The following is a 20738-nucleotide window of genomic DNA, read 5'->3' as shown; positions in this document are numbered from 1 at the left end:
CTTGTTACAAAAAAATGTGAAAATCTTCCAGAGAAATGAAGGAAACAATCAATTTCAAGAAGTAACTCTATACATAGGTATGCAGATCATGCAAAGAAGTAACTTACAGGCATAAACTGGAAGAAAAAGCCCTCCTGAAACAGAATGTCCAAATCTGAATGCATCTCAATTAAAGGTAATGGCTTTAAAAAGAAAACGGCTGAAGTTTTATTGTGATGATTGTCTCACAGGGGTAAGATCAGTACTCAATTTAATCAAGAAGATTGATGAGTTGCTTTCTGAGGTTGAAGAACAGAAATCAAGAATTCAAAAAGAAACATGTACATGCCGAAGAAACAGTCATAGGTAAATGAAATATACGAGCGACAAAAAAAAATGAACAATGTGATGATATTCAATTTTGCAGAAGGTAATTCTTAGAATTCAGACTTGAATACTGTTAAGAAAATAGTTGAAGAAGTTACTCCTAATGATTTGCATATTAAATAGGTATTCAGAGTTGGACAGAAGAATGAAAGTGATAACCATGCCTTAAAAGTTATTTCTACCAGTGTAGAAGATGCAAACAAGTTGACTAAATCAATAGAATGAAGAGATACACTTAAGAGGAAAAAAATTCTTTAATCCTGATCTAACTCCACTACAGGTAAAACATTGGCAAAACATGAAGAAAGGAATTAATGATAGAAAGCAGAGGAGAGAAAATGTTATAATAAGTGAATGGAGTACCTCAAATCCCTGAAGGGGCTGCAAAACGGTAAAACCCAATCAGTTTTCTGTGTATTTTCAAAATGTCGGCGGTAAAAGAACAAAACTTTGGTTTCAACATATATAGATTAGATAAAACCAAACAAATAGCGATAAAAAAAAGGAGGAATAATAATAGCCACAAGAGAATCTTTGATAACTGAGGTAATCGACATTTCTGACAATTCATAACATCTGCATGTCACAGTGTTAAACTCTTAGGCATACATCTAGATAATAATTTGAACTGGTCAGAGCACATTGAACAACCTAGCGTTGAACTGCGAAAATACACATTTCTTCTTCGAAAATTGAAAGATATAATCCCTCAACCGGCGATACTATCAGCTTACTACGCTGTTTTCCATTCTTAAATCTCATATAAAACAATTTTTTGGGAAAATAGTACTGATGCAAGTAGGATATTAATGTTACAAAAAAGGCCGTGAGGATATCAAATGGGGCTGGTTTCTTAGACTCCTGTAGACCATTTGATGAAAATAATGACAGTACCTATTATTCATCTATATCAACTTTTGATAGATATTCATAAAAATGAATCAACTTTAAACAGAAATCGTGATTTCCACGATCATGAGACTAGAGAATGTGATTCGTTGGGGGACAGCAGATTCAGACTGAAAAAGTCAAGTAAAAACTCTATCGACGTCAACTTATACATTATTCTACCCCCTCCCTATGTCAAAATGTTGAAGCAATACTTGTTCAAAAAGTATCTGAAATATCTATTGATTTCAAATCGTGTTCAATCTACTGACGAATATATACCTGTCTCACCCAGAGAAACACCCTGATCACATGCCAGTACTTTTAAGTTAGACTGAATAACTGAAAGTAGCACCGTTCTGTACTTTCCTATTGAAAACTGGAAAAAATTTAAAGGGACGGCACCCAATGGTTGTACTTCACCAAATGAATGGCGAACACACGATTTTGTTTTTATTACTACGTTCCACCTATTAGAAATAAAAAATGCTAGATATACTTGTAATGATATAATAAAGGATGAAAGATAGCAGATACAATGACGATTGGCTTCAATTCGAAATTGATGCCAATATTTTAGACCATCCGCCGTTGTAGTCTGCGATATTATGTCACAAACAATAATTGACTGTCAACCTGCTCCGTTATCTGCGTTATCAGCACCGAACACGCCTAGTGATTTTTACTTCTTGGAAAAGGTACTGGTCGGTCTATACGTAGGACTCAAATTTCCATATTTCTAAAAAGAAGTACACATCTCATATTCCTGACTCAACCACTTATCATACCGGATTATTTCCAAGCTAGGCCTCTTGAAACGATCTACAACCAAAAGTTTCTTCAAGATATTTTCACAGTCCTTGCTTACGTAAGAAGGGATCCGAAATTTGCCATGAAGCACTCGTTCTTTTAGCACTTGTAGTGTTGAACCGCCAAAGGGTAAAGTTCCCGTCACAAGCACGAATAATATAACTCCCAATGACCAAACATCCACTTCGGGTCCATCATATTTTATGCCCATCAATATCTCGGGTGCTGTATAATGTGGACTACCGCAAAATGTAGCTAATTTGTATCCTGGGGTGAATTCACTTGATAGTCCGAAGTCGGCAACTTTTATGTTCATTTCGCTATCCAACAATATGTTGCTATCTTTCAAGTCCCGGTGGACGATCCCTTTCTCGTGGCAGTACTCCACCGCAGAGACAATTTGTATAAACTTCGCTCTGGCTTTCGACTCTTCCATCCTACCGTGGCGTTCAAGATATTTAAATAAGTCCCCTCCCGAGACGTATTCCATTACAATGCGAAATGTTTTTTTCGTTTCAATCACATGGAACAATTTTACTATGTTCGGATGGTCTAACATTCTCAATATTCTAGCTTCTCTATACAATTTCTGCACCGAAGCGGATGTAAGTTGAGTCTTGTCGAAGACCTTGATTGCCACTTTCCTACCGGTGGGTTTGTGGATGGCTAGATTGACTTCTGCAAAGGCTCCCTTGCCAATGATCTCGAGTGATTTGTATTTGTCAATTTTTAGATCCTTCCTTTTCATCGAGTCTTTGCCTTTCTTAGTCGATTCGTCTTCCGTCCCATTTCTACGAAGTGAAGAAAAATGCCTAAATAAACTCCAAGTACACTTCATTTCGAGATTCACTTATACTTTCGTATGTACGACTTTGTCTTGAATAAGAATCCTCTTTCCACAATGGACCAAATATTTCGTACTTATACACAAACTATAATTTCATTCACACAACTCGTTAATCATATAATGAATGGTACAAACACTAACTCCTCTACTGTATGTACACTGTTGCACTAGAATGAATCTTATCAAAAACGCCAAACTTATATACGACCAACTACCTGAAAGTAGGTAGTAGATACCTATCTGCCCAGGTATCTGAAAGTAGGCAAGTGATAGATTTTGTAGTATGTTGATTGAAAATCTTTTTATCGAAAATTTTTGCTTAAATCACAGGAATGAAATGAAACGGGGCAAACTGAAAGCGGGGATAAGTGGAAGTACTCAAACGACCCATAGGAGGAATCAGTCCAGTCACCACCCGAAGACGATTGTAGATACTAACAATCGAAACGTCGTGAACTAACGTGCCTTGGAATCTCTCAACATTTTTATTTCCATTTCTTCGATTTTGATTTTTGTTCAATCGTTCTATTTCAACTTGTATTTTATTTCAATATTATTTCACTTCAGGTTATTTTTGCTTAATATAATTATCATTTTCAGTTTTTCATTTTTAATTCTTCTTTTTTAGATGTTTCGGGGATTTCAAATCATTTTATATCATTTTTTTCAAGAATACACTATCACTGCTTTATGTCATCTAACAAAAGCATTCGATTACGTCTCCCATTCTATTCTACTGAAAAAATTAGGTGACTATGGCATAAGAGGAACCCCCTATCTCTTTTTTTCTTCATATGACAAACAGATACCAATATGTATCAATTGACTCGAACAATGTATCAGACTTGAAACCAGTTATATGTAGAGTTCCCCAAGGCTCTCTTTCATTCATAATATATATATATATATATATATATATATATATATATATATATATATATATATATAAATGATCTCTTTTTCTTCATGTCACCTCATAATTGTTTTGCTTCCGCCGATGATACTACTCTTACGACATCCGAAAAAAGCAAGGGTAATTTGGTGCGCCATATAAATCAAATTCAAAAGAATGCTGACATATGGTTCGGAGGAAATAATCTAATGTAGAACGTTTTTGTTTTTATTACTACGAAATTAGAAATAAAAAATGCTAGATATACTTGTAATGATATAATAAAGGATGAAAGATAGCAGATACAATGACGATTGGCTTCAATTCGAAATTGATGCAAATATTTTAGACCATCCGCCTTTGTAGTCTGTGATATTCTGTCACAAACAATATTTGACCGTCGACCTGTTCCGTTATCTGCGGCCAAAATGAGTTCAGCACCGAACACGCCTGGTGATTTTTACCTCTACGTGAGATTGTACCTGGTCGGTCTAAACATAGGACTCAAATTCCCATATTTCTGAAAAGAAGTACACATCTCATATTCCTGATTCAACCACTTATCATACCGGATTATTTCCAAGCTAGGCCTTTTGAAACGATCTACAACCAGAAGTTTCTTCAAGATATTTTCACAGTCCTTGCTTACGTAAGAAGGGATCCGAAATTTGCCATGAAGCACTCGTTCTTTTAGCACTTGTAGTGTTGAACCGCCAAAGGGTAAAGTTCCCGTCACGAGCACGAATAATATAACTCCCAGTGACCAAACATCCACTTCGGGTCCATCATATTTCATGCCCATCAATATCTCGGGTGCTGTATAATGTGAACTACCGCAAAATGTAGCTAATTTGTATCCTGGGGTGAATTCACTTGATAGTCCGAAGTCGGCAACTTTTATGTTCATCTCGCTATCCAACAATATGTTGCTATCTTCCAAGTCCCGGTGAACGATCCCCTTCTCGTGGCAATACTCCACCGCAGAAACAATTTGTATAAACTTCGCTCTGGCTTCCAACTCTTCCATCCTACCGTGGCGTTCAAGATACTTAAATAAGTCCCCTCCCGAGACGTATTCCATAACAATGCGAAAAGTTTTTTTCGTTTCAATCACATGAAACAATTTTACTATGTTCGGATGGTCTAACATTCTCATTATTCTAGCTTCTCTATACAATTTCTGCATCGAAGCGGATGTAAGTTGAGTCTTGTCGAAGACCTTGATTGCCACTTTCCTACCGGTGGGTTTGTGGATGGCTAGATTGACTTCTGCAAAGGCTCCCTTGCCAATGATCTCGAGTGATGTGTATTTGTCAATTTTTAGATCCTTCCTTTTCATCGAGTCTTTGCATTTCTTAGTCGATTCGTCTTCCGTTCCATTTCTACGAAGTGAAGAAAAATGCCTAAATAAACTCCAAGTACACTTCATTTCGAGATTCACTTATACTTTCGTATGTACGACTTTCTCTTGAACAAGAATCCTCTTTCCACAATGGACCAAATGTTTCGTACTTATACACAAACTATAATTTCATTCACACAAGTCGTTGATCATATAATGAATGGTAGAAACACTAACTTTTCTACTGTGTGTACACTATAGCATTAGAATGAATATTATAAAAACCGCCAAAGCTGGTTAGAGTATATTGAACAACTTAGCATTAAACTGTGGAAATACACATTTCTTCTTCTCACATCTCATATGGAAAAATTCTCTGGGGAAATAGTTCTAACGCAAATAGGATATTGATGTTACAAAAAAAGGTCGTGAGGATATTAACTGGGGCTGATTTCTTAGACTCCTGTAGACCGTTTGATGAAAATAATGACAGTACCTTATATTCATCTATATCAACTTCTGATAGATATTCATAAAAATGAATCAACTTTAAACAGAAATTGTGATTTCCACGATCATGAGACTAGAGAATGTGATTCGTTGAGGAACAGCAGATTCAGACTGAAAAAGTCAAGTAAAAACTCTATCGGTGTCAACTTATAAAATATTTTACCTCCCCATGTCAAAATGTTAAATCAATAATTGTTCAAAAAGTATGTGAAACATCTATTGATTTCAAATTGTGTTCAATCTACTGACGAATATATAGCTGTCCCATCCAGAGAAACACAAATAAACGGCGAAACAGTATAATATTACTTTTTTATCGACCTTTTTTGGATAATTGTTACCTTCCACAATCTGAAAAAATATAAAAATTATAATGGAGAACTTTATACAAGTGTAGAAGGGCAAACTTTTTAGTTTACCCCGATAAGATACTGCGTAAAAATCAAAGTATTTTTCACAAAGAAAAATCTTCTATTTATCAGTAACTTGTCGTATTTAACAATTTTGCCTATCAAAAAAATCATTAAGAAATAATACTTATCTTTTACATTTCGGAGGCCAAAATCTGCCTCCGTTGTCAGAAATGGATTAAAAAAATCGAATATATACGCAGTTATTCCTTTTTTGATAGCTTATTTCTTTACTTCTTCGACAGATGTCAAAGAAGTTTTGAAATATGAAATTATGTCAATGTTCAAAGTGTGTGTATTTTCTATAATGTTATCCAATTTGGTATTGAAGAGCCTTAGGGCAAGTGTCTCAAGGCGAAACATCGGTGTATACCAGTGAGGATGGCAGTGTTCTATGTAAGTGCAATTTGTTACCATTCATTTAAAGTAGAACTCATGTGAATGATATCTGATTTTTATTCTAATACGAATGTTTGAAATACAAACTGAGTAGAGAAAAGTATCTTCTGTATAATTCAGTGTTCATATACAAGTATTTGTTTCGAAAGATTTTTTTTTCTCTCGTGTAATTCAATGATTATATGAAAGTAGCTGTTTCGGGAGGACTTTCTTTCAGTTTGTGTCTGAAAGGTACTTCTTTGCATGATATGTATAGAGTTACTTCCTTCCTTTCTTTGGAAGACTCCCTCATCCTTATTTTTTGTATCAAGATGGAGTAGTAGAAAGCCAAAAACTTTCTTTCAATAACATTCCTTCGTTCAGATACTAATATCAAAATACCACAGTGATAATGGATACCCTCGATTATGAAAATAAATTATCTCAGTTGATTTCGAACACAACATACCGAACACATAATATAACAAAAAACGTTTACAAAAAACTAAAGGATGATCCAACAAAATCAATTGAACAAAAAATGTATAGAACATTGGCTAAATATAAAGACATGCTAACCAAAACAGAACGCACTCAACTGATTTCTCATTTCAGTAAACCTCCTCATTTCTATGGTTTACCAAAAATACATAAAGCTAATCTTCCTTTAAGACCAATTGTAAGTTCCATTAGTTCCATTGCATCTTCCTGTCAGAATTTAGGAAGATACCTTTTGGAAATTTTGAAACCAATTTTAGGAAACAGTAATAGTTTCCTAAAAAATACAACCCATTTCATAGATAAACTTAAAGACATAACACTCAGTGATGGTGATGTTCTGATGAGATTTGATGTTGAAATTCTTTTCACGAATGATCCTGTTGATAAAACTCTTCAAAGTGTCAAATCCAGGTTGGAAAATGACTCAACTTTAAAACATCGAACGAAGTTGGATATTAATTCTATATTAGAACTACAATATAGAGATGATTTCTATCAACAAGAATTCGGCATTGCTATGGGTTCCCCTTTATCTCCCATCTCAAGTAACATATATATGGAGTATTTTGAAAAATCTTTTGTTGAAACTTATCAACGAGCGGGAGCCGACAATAAAATTCACAATAGAGATTGAACAAGATTGTCGACTCCCTTTCCTTGATGTAATGTTGGAGAAGTCATCAGATCAATTAGATACAAATATTTATCGGAAGAAAACACATACAAATAGATATCTCCACTATACATCAAATCATCATGCGAGTGTTAAAAAAGGTATAATAAATTGCCTTTACAAAAGAGCTGAAATGATATGCAATTCAACCGAAAATCTCAATAAAGAAATATCATTAATTAAATCTGTTTTGAAAGATAACGCTTATCCAGATTCTTTCATAAATTCAACGATAAATTCAATAGAAAATAAAGAGTCAATTAAAAACCAAACGAACATACAAACATCTTCACAAATTCAACAACATCCAACTAAACAATTACCGACTCAACATCCAACGACACCTTTTACAACTAACGTTATACCTTTCATTCCAAGACTATCTGAAAAAATAAGACGAAATGGAAATAGATATGATGTTAGACTACTTTCAAAACAAAAAATACACTGAGATCTATACTCACACATACAAAACCCAACAACACTGAAGAAAAAACAAAAAATTGTATTTATAAAAAACCTTGTTCTTGTGGTAAAAGTTACATTGGTGAAACCTCAAGAACATTGAGAGTGCGTGAGAATGAACATCGAGATTATATAAAAAATAGACAATTGACAGGATCAAAATTATCACAACACATTTTAAAATCAGACGGTGAACATCGGGTGGAATGGAATAGGACAAGAAAGATTACCTATGAGCCTCATTCTAAGAGACGTAAGCTAAAAGAATCAGCGTATATTCTCATGTCTGGAGAGAATTGTATCTCGGTACTTGGCTACCCATCTTGAAGAAAACTTTGGTTAGTGGTGAAATGGCAACAAACTGATATGGGAGAGTACCTTGTATTACATCGAATGTTTCAGTTGTCAATCAACAACATTGACATAATTTCATATTTCAAAACTTCTTTGACATCTGTCGAAGAAGTAAAGAAATAAGCTATCAAAAAAGGAATAACTGCGTATATATTCGTTTTTTTTATCCATTTCTGAAGACGGAGGCAGATTTTGGCCTCCGAAACGTAAAAGATAAGTATTATTTCTTAATTATTTTTTTGATAGGCAAAATCGTTAAATACGACAAGTTAATGATAACTAGAAGATTTCTTTTTGTGAATAATACTTTGATTTTCACGCGGTAACTTATCGGGGTAAACTAAAAAGTTTGCCCTTCTACACTTGTATAAAGTTCTCCATTATAATTTTTATATTTTTTCAGATTGTGGAAGGTAACAATCACCCAAGAAAGGTCGATAAAAAACTGATTTTTTCCTCCACAAAAAATGACTTTCGTTGAATAGTATAATATTCATTCTTGAGTATTAATGTACGTGTGTATATGTGACTTATCTTATTTGTATCTGTAAAGATCAATAAATATTTCTCTCCACTCTTTACCTATCAAGTATTGTTGTCAAAAACAAACGTATCCAGGTCAGCTGTCTGGCTACAACCCTGATCACATGCCAGTACTTTTGAGTAAGACTGAATAACTGAAAGTAGGACTTTCCTCTACTTTTCTATTGAAAACTGGAAAAAATAGGAAGAGGCCTGCACAGATTGTACTTCACAAAATGAATTGTTCACAGGCAGCCAACAAATGATTTTGTTTTTATTACCACGTTCCACTTATTATAAATAAAAAATGCTAGATATATTTGTAATGATATAATAAAGGATGAAAGATAGCAGATACAATGACGATTGGCTTCAATTCGAAATTGATGCAAATATTTTAGACCATCCGCCTTTGTAGTCTGTGATATTCTGTCACAAACAATATTTGACCGTCGACCTGTTCCGTTATCTGCGGCCAAAACTTCTTGGAAAAGATACGTGAGATTGTACCTGGTCGGACTATACATAGGACTCAAAATCCCATATTTCTAAAAAGAAGTACACATCTCATATTCCTGACTCAACCACTTATCATACCGGATTACTTCCAAGCTAGGCCTTTTGAAACGATCTACAACCAAAAGTTTCTTCAAGATATTTTCACAGTCCTTGCTTACGTAAGGAGGGATCCGAAATTTGCCATGAAGCACTCGTTCTTTTAGCACTTGTAGTGTTGAACCGCCAAAGGGTAAAGTTCCCGTCACGAGCACGAATAATATAACGCCCAATGACCAAACATCTACTTCGGGTCCATCATATTTTATGCCCATCAATATCTCGGGTGCTGTATAATGTGGACTACCGCAAAATGTAGCTAATTTGTATCCTGGGGTGAATTCACTTGATAGTCCGAAGTCGGCAACTTTTATGTTCATTTCGCTATCCAACAATATGTTGCTATCTTTCAAGTCCCGGTGAACGATCCCCTTCTCGTGGCAGTAGTCCACCGCAGAGACAATTTGTATAAACTTCGCTCTGGCTTTCGACTCTTCCATCCTACCGTGGCGTTCAAGATATTTAAATAAGTCCCCTCCCGAGACGTATTCCATTACAATGCGAAATGTTTTTTTCGTTTCAATCACATGGAACAATTTTACTATGTTCGGATGGTCTAACATTCTCAATATTCTAGCTTCTCTATACAATTTCTGCACCGAAGCGGATGTAAGTTGAGTCTTGTCGAAGACCTTGATTGCCACTTTCCTACCGGTGGGTTTGTGGATGGCTAGATTGACTTCTGCAAAGGCTCCCTTGCCAATGATCTCGAGTGATTTGTATTTGTCAATTTTTAGATCCTTCCTTTTCATCGAGTCTTTGCCTTTCTTAGTCGATTCGTCTTCCGTCCCATTTCTACGAAGTGAAGAAAAATGCCTAAATAAACTCCAAGTACACTTCATTTCGAGATTCACTTATACTTTCGTATGTACGACTTTGTCTTGAATAAGAATCCTCTTTCCACAATGGACCAAATATTTCGTACTTATACACAAACTATAATTTCATTCACACAACTCGTTAATCATATAATGAATGGTACAAACACTAACTCCTCTACTGTATGTACACTGTTGCACTAGAATGAATCTTATCAAAAACGCCAAACTTATATACGACCAACTACCTGAAAGTAGGTAGTAGATACCTATCTGCCCAGGTATCTGAAAGTAGGCAAGTGATAGATTTTGTAGTATGTTGATTGAAAATCTTTTTATCGAAAATTTTTGCTTAAATCACAGGAATGAAATGAAACGGGGCAAACTGAAAGCGGGGATAAGTGGAAGTACTCAAACGACCCATAGGAGGAATCAGTCCAGTCACCACCCGAAGACGATTGTAGATACTAACAATCGAAACGTCGTGAACTAACGTGCCTTGGAATCTCTCAACATTTTTATTTCCATTTCTTCGATTTTGATTTTTGTTCAATCGTTCTATTTCAACTTGTATTTTATTTCAATATTATTTCACTTCAGGTTATTTTTGCTTAATATAATTATCATTTTCAGTTTTTCATTTTTAATTCTTCTTTTTTAGATGTTTCGGGGATTTCAAATCATTTTATATCATTTTTTTCAAGAATACACTATCACTGCTTTATGTCATCTAACAAAAGCATTCGATTACGTCTCCCATTCTATTCTACTGAAAAAATTAGGTGACTATGGCATAAGAGGAACCCCCTATCTCTTTTTTTCTTCATATGACAAACAGATACCAATATGTATCAATTGACTTGAACAATGTATCAGACTTGAAACCAGTTATATGTAGAGTTCCCCAAGGCTCTCTTTCATTCATAATATATATATATATATATATATATATATATATATATATATATATATATATATATATATATATATATATATATATATATATATATATATATATATATATATATATATATATATATATATATATATATAAATGATCTCTTTTTCTTCATGTCACCTCATAATTGTTTTGCTTCCGCCGATGATACTACTCTTACGACATCCGAAAAAAGCAAGGGTAATTTGGTGCGCCATATAAATCAAATTCAAAAGAATGCTGACATATGGTTCGGAAGAAATAATCTAATGTAGAACGTTTTTGTTTTTATTACTACGTTCCACTTATTAGAAATAAAAAATGCTAGATATACTTGTAATGATATAATAAAGGATGAAAGATAGCAGATACAATGACGATTGGCTTCAATTCGAAATTGATGCAAATATTTTAGACCATCCGCCTTTGTAGTCTGTGATATTCTGTCACAAACAATATTTGACCGTCGACCTGTTCCGTTATCTGCGGCCAAAATGAGTTCAGCACCGAACACGCCTGGTCATTTTTACCTCTTGGAAAAGGTACGTGAGATTGTACCTGGTCGGTCTATACATAGGACTCAAATTCCCATATTTCTGAAAAGAAGTACACATCTCATATTCCTGATTCAACCACTTATCATACCGGATTATTTCCAAGCTAGGCCTCTTGAAACGATCTACAACCAAAAGTTTCTTCAAGATATTTTCACAGTCCTTGCTTACGTAAGAAGAGATCCGAAATTTGCCATGAAGCACTCGTTCTTTTAGCATTTGTAGTGTTGAACCGCCAAAGGGCAAAGTTCCCGTCACAAGCACGAATAATATAACTCCCAATGACCAAACATCCACTTCGGGTCCATCATATTTTATGCCCATCAATATCTCGGGTGCTGTGTAATGTGGACTACCGCAAAATGTAGCTAATTTGTATCCTGGGGTGAATTCACTTGATAGTCCGAAGTCGGCAACTTTTATGTTCATTTCGCTATCCAATTCGCTATCCATTTCGCTATCCAACAATTCGCTATCCATTTCGCTATCCAATTCACTTGATAGTCCGAAGTCGGCAACTTTTATGTTCATTTCGCTATCCAACAATATGTTGCTATCTTTCAAGTCCCGGTGAACGATCCCCTTCTCGTGGCAGTACTCCACCGCAGAGACAATTTGTATAAATTTCGCTCTGGCTTCCGACTCTTCCATCCTACCGTGGCGTTCAAGATATTTAAATAAGTCTCTTCCTGAGACGTATTCCATAACAATGCGAAAAGTTTTTTTCGCCCCATGTCAAAATGTTAAATCAATAATTGTTCAAAAAGTATCTGAAACATCTATTGATTTCAAATTATGTTCAATCTACTGACGAATATATATCTGTCCACCCAGAGAAACACAAATAAACGGCGAAACAGTATAATATTACTTTTTTATCGACATTTTCTGGGTAATTGTGTAAGTGTAATTTGTTACCATTCATTTAAAGTAGAACTCATGTGAATGATATCTGATTTTCATTCCACAACGAATATTTGAAATACAAACTGGGTAGAGAAAAGTATCTTCTGTATAATTCATATAGAAGTATTTGTTTCGAAATAATTTTTTCTTTCGTATAATTCAATGTTTATATGAGAGTAGCTGTTTCAGGAGGACTTTCTTTCAGTTTGTGTCTGAAAGTTACTTCTTTGCATGATCTACACATCCATGTATAGTTACTTCCTTCTTTTCTTTGGAAGACTCCCTCATCCTTCTTTTTTTTGTATCAAGATGGAGTAGTAGAAAGCCAAAAACTTTCTTTCAATAACAGTCCTTCGTTGAGATACTAATATCAAAATACTTCCAGCTGATAAAGGTAATGCCACAGTGATAATAGATACCCTCGATTATGAAAATAAATTATCTCAGTTGATTTCGAACAAAACATACCGAACACATAATATAACAAAAAACGTTTACAAAAAACTAAAGGATGATCCAACTAAATCAATTGAACAAAAAATTTATAGAACATTGGCTAAATATAAAGACATGCTAACCAAAACAAAACGCACTCAGCTAATTTGTCATTTTAGTATGCCTCCTCTTTTCTATGGATTACCAAAAATACATAAAGCTTATTTTCCTTTAAGAACAATTGTAAGTTTCATTGCATCTCCCTGTCAGAAATTAGCAAGATACCTTTTGGAAATTTTGAAACCAATTTCAGGAAACAGTAATCGTTTCCTAAAAAATACAACCCATTTCATAGATAAACTTAAAGACATAACACTCTATACAATTTCTGCATCGAAGCGGATGTAAGTTGAGTCTTGTCGAAAACCTTGATCGCCACTTTCCTACCGGTGGGTTTTTGGATGGCTAGATTGACTTCTGCAAAGGCTCCCTTGCCAATGATCTCGAGTGATTTGTATTTGTCAATTGTTAGATCCTTCCTTTTCATCGAGTCTTTGCCTTTCTTAGTCGATTCGTCTTCCATCCCATTTCTACGAAGTGAAGAAAAATGCCTAAATAAACTCCAAGTACACTTCATTTCGAGATTCACTTATACTTTCACATGTACTACTTTCTCTTGAACAAGAATCCTCTTTCCACAATGGACCAAATATTTCGTACTTATACACAAACTATAATTTCATTCACACAACTCGTTAATCATATAATGAATGGTACAAACACTAACTCCTCTACTGTATGTACACTGTTGCACTAAAATGAATCTTATCAAAAACGCCAGAGTATATACGACCAACTACCTGAAACTAGGTAGTGGATACCTATCTGCACAGGTATCTGAAAGTAGGTAAGTAATACATTCTTCAGTATGTTGATTGAAAATCTTATGACCGAAAATTTTGGCATAATTCACAGGAATGGAATGAAACTGGATCAAACCGAATTATGTAAATTCCGTAAGAGAAAAAAATTGTAAAAAATCGTTTGAATGATTTCTCAATGTCATGAAATATTTATCAGAAATTTTAGTATTGATGAAACAACTCATAAGTGGTAAAAGTCAAATTGCTAAAATGCCTATTTCATTATCAACTGCAGCTATAGTTCGTTCAGTATTGTCTGATAGTAAAAGGATTTCAAGAATGCAAACATGTCGCTACATCAAAGAAAGCAACATAGTCGTCTCAAGCAAATATCACCTCAATTCACCCACAAAATCATTGAGATATGTCTACCCTCTATATCCCTTGAGGACGCCACTAACGAGCCATTAAAATAGGGATATGTGACAAAGAACGCGAAAACTTCGACAAAGAATGTGAAAATACCGCCAGAAGAACCGTTCCATGTTTTTTTTCTGATATAACGTTTAAGATAATATTAATAGGCGTCGAACTGGAGGTATTAATATAAAGTTTTCATGTACCACTGAAACCTCTGGAGACACCCTACATTTTGTTTTATGAGAGATAGGACATTGGCAGATCAAGATCTTCAGATGATATGGTGCTGCAGATTTTTCCGGATTTTCCTGCAGCTGAAAAAGCAAATGCGCCACTGGAATCAATGTAGTCGCCCCAGAACGCCAATTAATTCTTATTGTTGTTTTTATATTTTGTCATTTTTGTCGTTTAAGTGGTACATTGAACAGATAAATATATTTTCCATTGATATATTATGTATGATGGGGAGATAATTAAAATATGGTGAAAACTAATTTTGTTTAAATATTTCATTTTGGGAAGGACAATTCATATTTGAAATAGTTTTTCATTATTTAGAATTGTTACCTTCTGCAGATCTATAGAATAGTCACATGTAGAAAGGGCAAAAAGTTACTGCATTTGATAAATTAGCTTTTTGGAAAGAAATCAAATTTGTCATCAACTTGAATTTGAAAAAATTTGCATATTGAAAGAAATATGTATCATCTGATGACGTTTTGAAGACATAGAGTCTTTTTCTATCCAACCTATTTAACTCAAAACTTTATAATTTGTAGGTATGATTCGTCTTTTGATGTAAATAAATTTTATATTATTATTATCATTAACACTGATAATATCAAATTGATCGTGGGTATGATAATGAAGATGGATAAAGTATTCGAAACATCGCCAGATAAGTATACGAATAGAATAGATTTCCGCGGTTAAAAATTTGAACATCTGATTTCGATTCGAACCACGTTCAAAATTTTGCGTTTTTCGGGGTTTCGGCTTCGACTCTGGCATTTTCATGAAGTAAAAAACTGTGACTGCACTAAGAGATACACTTTATATATTCTTGTTGGTTTGGAAATGACGATTCATATTCCTTATTGAATTTTATAGTTGATTCAGAAACTATTTTATAGATTCAATGGGAATACTTACTTCGAATAAGACATTGCGATAATTTCAATCTGAAAAAAGTCTACACAGATTCGTTGAGTGATTCTTCACTGGATGAATCAGTTTAATTAGGATTGATGACAACTGGAATAATTTTTTCTGATATTGAATCTATGCGATCATCCAAATCCCACATCTCTGCTTCGATTCTGATTATTCTGTGGATACATTTTTCCTAAACTTTTTGGTCGACTGTTTCCAGAGGACTGTATAGGTATTTCTTTATTTCACACAGCTTGAAGGTCTTATTGTTCCTTGCGATAAATCCTTTAACTTGAGCCCAAACCAACTCTATTGGATTCAATTCACAGAGATAAGGCGCTAACCGAAGAACCGACATTCTTTCAGTCTTCGCCATCTCATCGGTGACATACCAGATGAATTTTGACTTATGACGTTTAGCCAAGTTGAGTAGCTCCGCTTTTAATATGGTCGATTCAAAAGGAATAGCTTCAATTTGTGACCACTCAGTAATATATGCTTTCTTCCAACACGACGTCGACAGCTTCTCGAATCGTATACTGTGGTAACTTGCGTTATCCATTACTATTACGGATCTCTGCTGAAGTTTTACAACTATGTTTTTTAACCATATTTCGAATACTGTGGCATCCATTTCTTGATGATGATCCCCATTTTTCTTCGATTCAAACACCATCAATCCATCTTTCACGAATCCGCCACTGCTGTCTATGTGAGTTATGATAAGACAGCGACCTTTTCCAACTAGAATTTTCAAACCAGTGGACCAACCTTCTATAAAGGCTTGTCTTTCACTTTTGATGTTCCGATTTTGCCAAACCTTCAAGACGGTATGACCCTCATTTACCCATGATTCATCCAAATAAAAAATAGATTTATCTAGTGCTCTGGCTTTCTTTATTTCTCTTAAATAGTTTCTTCTCCATTCTACATATCTGATTTTTCTATTGAAATGCTCTTTCTATCTTCCTTTCCAAAAGTGAAATTCAGCTCATGTCATATCTTCCATAATCGAGTTTTTCTTATATCAGGAAAAAACTGTCCTCACGAATAACTGAAAAAACTTTATGTTATGTAGGCATTTCGTTTTTTATGTAAAAAGAGTGTACTGTTCTCCTAATAGAATTCTTCCCTTCTTCATCGATAACCAAACATATTCTACCAATGGATACTCTCGGCTCGAAAAAGTTGTTGTTTTCCTTCAGTTTCATGAGAATTTTAAAAATTGTCGATTTATTGACACCGGTCATACTCGCGCATTTTTGCACTACTTCCTCCTTACTTTTTTTTTCGGGCGGATATTGTATTCTTAAAGAATTATATACATCCATAACAATTGTTTTTCATTTTCATCAGGCTCCCGGAGAATTCTGCAATGATGTTAATATTTTAGATATAATTTTCATAGGATTTTGGGCCCAATATGGAATATAGTGAGGAAATCTTAAATCTAGCATTTCCTAATATGACTAATAACCAGTCCGTGCAAAGCTTATTGTTAAATCATCTGAAAATGGAATTTTCAACAGGTGATGATCGACTGTATTGTCAAACATGCGCCAAACTAACTGACTGTTATAAGGAAATAAGTATAGGTGAGGCACCAGTCAATCTAATAATAACACTGATGATCTTCAAACAAGACTCAACCCCTGACGGAAGCAAGAAACTCTTTCGAAGTTTCGGAATAGATGAACATTTGAATCTAGCAGACCACTATTATAATATTCATGCAGTCATTGTTGACTGTGGTTCTGGCGTTGAATTTGGTCATTATTACGCCTTGGTCAAAGAAGAAATGGACTGGTTTAAGTTTGACGATAGTCTTGTCACGAAGTGTTCTGATGATGCATTGAATTTATTGGAGCCTCTGGAGACACCCTACTTTTTGTTTTATAAGAGGGAGAAAATTGGTAAATCAAGATCTTCAGATGATGTGGCCTTGTATAAAGTTCTCCATTATAATTTTTATATTTTTTCAGATTGTGGAAGGTAGCAATTACCCAAAAAAGGTCGATAAAAAATTGATTTTTTCCTCCACAAAAAATTATTTTGGTTGAATAGTATAATATTCTTTCCTGAGTAATAATGTACGTGTGTATATGTGACTTATCTTATTTGTATGTGTAAAGATCAATAAATATTTCTCTCCACTCTTTACCTATCAAGTATTTTCGTCAAAAACGATCTACAACCAGAAGTTTCTTCAAGATATTTTCACAGTCCTTGCTTACGTAAGAAGGGATCCGAAATTTGCCATGAACCACTCGTTCTTTTAGCACTTGTAGTGTTGAACCGCCAAAGGGTAAAGTTCCCGTCACAAGCACGAATAATATAACTCCCAATGACCAAACATCCACTTCGGGTCCATCATATTTTATGCCCATCAATATCTCGGGTGCTGTATAATGTGGACTACCGCAAAATGTACCTAATTTGTATCCTGGGGTGAATTCACTTGATTGTCCGAAGTCGGCAACTTTTATATTCATTTCGCTATCCAACAATATGTTGCTATCTTCCAAGTCCCGGTGAACGATCCCCTTCTCGTGGCAATACTCCACCGCAGAAACAATTTGTATAAACTTCGCTCTGGCTTCCGACTCTTCCATCCTACCGTGGCGTTCAAGATATTTAAATAAGTCCCCTCCCGAGACGTATTCCATAACAATGCGAAAAGTTTTTTTCGTTTCAATCACATGAAACAATTTTACAATATTCGGATGGTCTAACATTCTCATTATTCTAGCTTCTCTATACAATTTCTGCATCGAATCGGACGTAAGTTGAGTCTTGTCGAAGATCTTGATCGCCACTTTCCCACCGGTGAGTTTGTGCATGGCTAGATTAACCTCTGCAAAGGCTCCCTTGCCAATGATCTCGAGTGATTTGTATTTGTCAATTGTTAGATCCTTCCTTTTCATCGAGTTTTTGCCTTTCTTAGTCGATTCGTCTGCCGTCTCAGTTCTACGAATTGAAGAAAAATGCCTAAATAGACTCCAAGTACACTTCATTTCGAGATTCACTTATACTTTCGTAAGTACGACTTTCTCTTGAACAAGAATCCTCTTTCAACAATGGATCAAATAATAATAATAATACTCTTATACACAAACTATAATTTCATTCACACAACTCGTTGATCATATAATGAACGGTAGAAACACTAACTTTTCTACTGTGTGTACACTATAGCATTAGAATGAATATTATAAAAACCGCCAAAGCTGGTTAGAGTATATTGAACAACTTTGCATTAAACTGTGGAAATACACATTTCTTCTTCTCACATCTCATATGGAAAAATTCTTTGGGGAAATAGTTCTAACGCAAATATGATATTGATGTTACAAAAAAAGGTCGTGAGGATATTAACTGGGGCTGATTTCTTAGACTCCTGTAGACCGTTTGATGAAAATAATGACAGTACCTTATATTCATCTATATCAACTTCTGATAGATATTCATAAAAATGAATCAACTTTAAACAGAAATTGTGATTTCCACGATCATGAGACTAGAGAATGTGATTCGTTGGGGGACAGCAGATTCAGACAGAAAAAGTCAAGTAAAAACTCTATCAGTGTCAACTTATACAATATTTTACCTCCCCATGTCAAAATGTTAAATCAATAATTGTTCAAAAATTATGTGAAACATCTATTGATTTCAAATTGTGTTCAATCTACTGACGAATATATAGCTGTCCCATCCAGAGAAACACAAATAAACGGCGAAACAGTATAATCTTACTTTTTTATCGACCTTTTTTGGGTAATTGTTACCTTCCACAATCTGAAAAAATATAAAAATTATAATGGAGAACTTTATACAAGTGTAGAAGGGCAAACTTTTTAGTTTACCCCGATAAGTTACTGCGTAAAAATCAAAGTATTTTTCACAAAGAAAAGTCTTCTATTTATCAGTAACTTGTCTTATTTAACAATTCTGCCTATCAAAAAAATTATTAAGAAATAATACTTATCTTTTACGTTTCGGAGGTCAAAGTCTGCCTCCGTCTTCAGAAATGGATTAAAAATTCGAATATATTCGCAGTTATTCCTTTTTTGATTGCTTATTTCTTTACTTCTTCGACAGATGTTAAAGAAGTTTTGAAATATGAAATTATGTATTGAACATTGGTTCAAAGTGTGTGTATTTTCTATAATGTTATCCAATTTGGTACTGAAGAGCCTTAGGGCAAGTCTCTTAAGGCGAAACATCGGTGTATACCAGTGAGGATGGCAGTGTTCTATGTAAGTGCAATTTGTTACCATTCATTTAACGTAGAACTCATGTGAATGATATCTGATTTTTATTCCACAACGAATGTTTGAAATACAAACTTAGTAGAGAAAAGTATCTTCTGTATAATTCAGTATTCATATAGAAGAATTTGTTTCGAAAGAATTTAATTGCTTTCGTATAATTCAATGTTTATATGAAAGTAGCTATTTCAGGAGGACTTTCTTTCAGTTTGTGTCTGAAAGTTACTTCTTTGCATGATCTACACATCCATGTATAGTTACTTCCTTCTTTTCTTTGGAAGACTCCCTCATCCTTCTTTTTTTTTGTATCAAGATGGAGTAGTAGAAAGCCAAAAACTTTCTTTCAATCAAAATCAAAATCAAAAATCAAAAAATCTTCATTTCCATAGACCTAGGGAAGGCATGGAAAAAGTCACATAACTCAGTACAATTACAATGAGGTCACAATCATAAAACAACATAACTATAAGATATACTATATAACATTAAGACCATAAAAGGGATACAAAAATTAAAATTTAAAATTCCAAATCAGACTGAAAAAATTCATCAAACGAATAAAATACCTTTTCACATAATAGTTTCCGAACTTTTTGTTTAAAGAGCTTTACACTAGTTATTTTTTTAATGGATATTGGGAGCTTGTTGTACAGTTTTATTGACATGATATGAGGTCCATTAGTGACCTTGGCTAACTTATGACTAGGAATTAAAATGTTATAGTTTTTTCTCAGGGTGAAACCCGAAAGAAGACATGTATCATCTCTGTTCTGAAACTTGGAGCAATTTGATTTAACGTAGATTACGCAATT

General features: G+C 34.3%; 4 pseudogenes; all 4 read right to left on the bottom strand.

Moving 5' to 3' along the window:
• Positions 1-1993: 1993 nt before the first annotated feature.
• Positions 1994-2902, bottom strand: LOC111502078 (serine/threonine-protein kinase MARK2 pseudogene; annotated as a pseudogene).
• A 1367-nt stretch (positions 2903-4269) lies between these two features.
• LOC141480245 (serine/threonine-protein kinase MARK2 pseudogene) lies at positions 4270-5232 on the bottom strand (annotated as a pseudogene).
• Positions 5233-9506: 4274 nt separating this feature from the next.
• LOC141480244 (serine/threonine-protein kinase MARK2 pseudogene) lies at positions 9507-12533 on the bottom strand (annotated as a pseudogene).
• Positions 12534-17835: 5302 nt separating this feature from the next.
• On the bottom strand, positions 17836-18672 carry LOC141480243 (serine/threonine-protein kinase MARK2 pseudogene; annotated as a pseudogene).
• Positions 18673-20738: the final 2066 nt, after the last annotated feature.

The sequence above is a fragment of the Leptinotarsa decemlineata genome, unplaced genomic scaffold (assembly GCF_025532065.1).
Source record: "Leptinotarsa decemlineata unplaced genomic scaffold, Ldec_3_MD MMD2_P_RNA_scaffold_7, whole genome shotgun sequence".
Classification (NCBI taxonomy): domain Eukaryota; kingdom Metazoa; phylum Arthropoda; class Insecta; order Coleoptera; family Chrysomelidae; genus Leptinotarsa; species Leptinotarsa decemlineata.
This window is presented reverse-complemented; position numbering and strand designations above follow the sequence as displayed.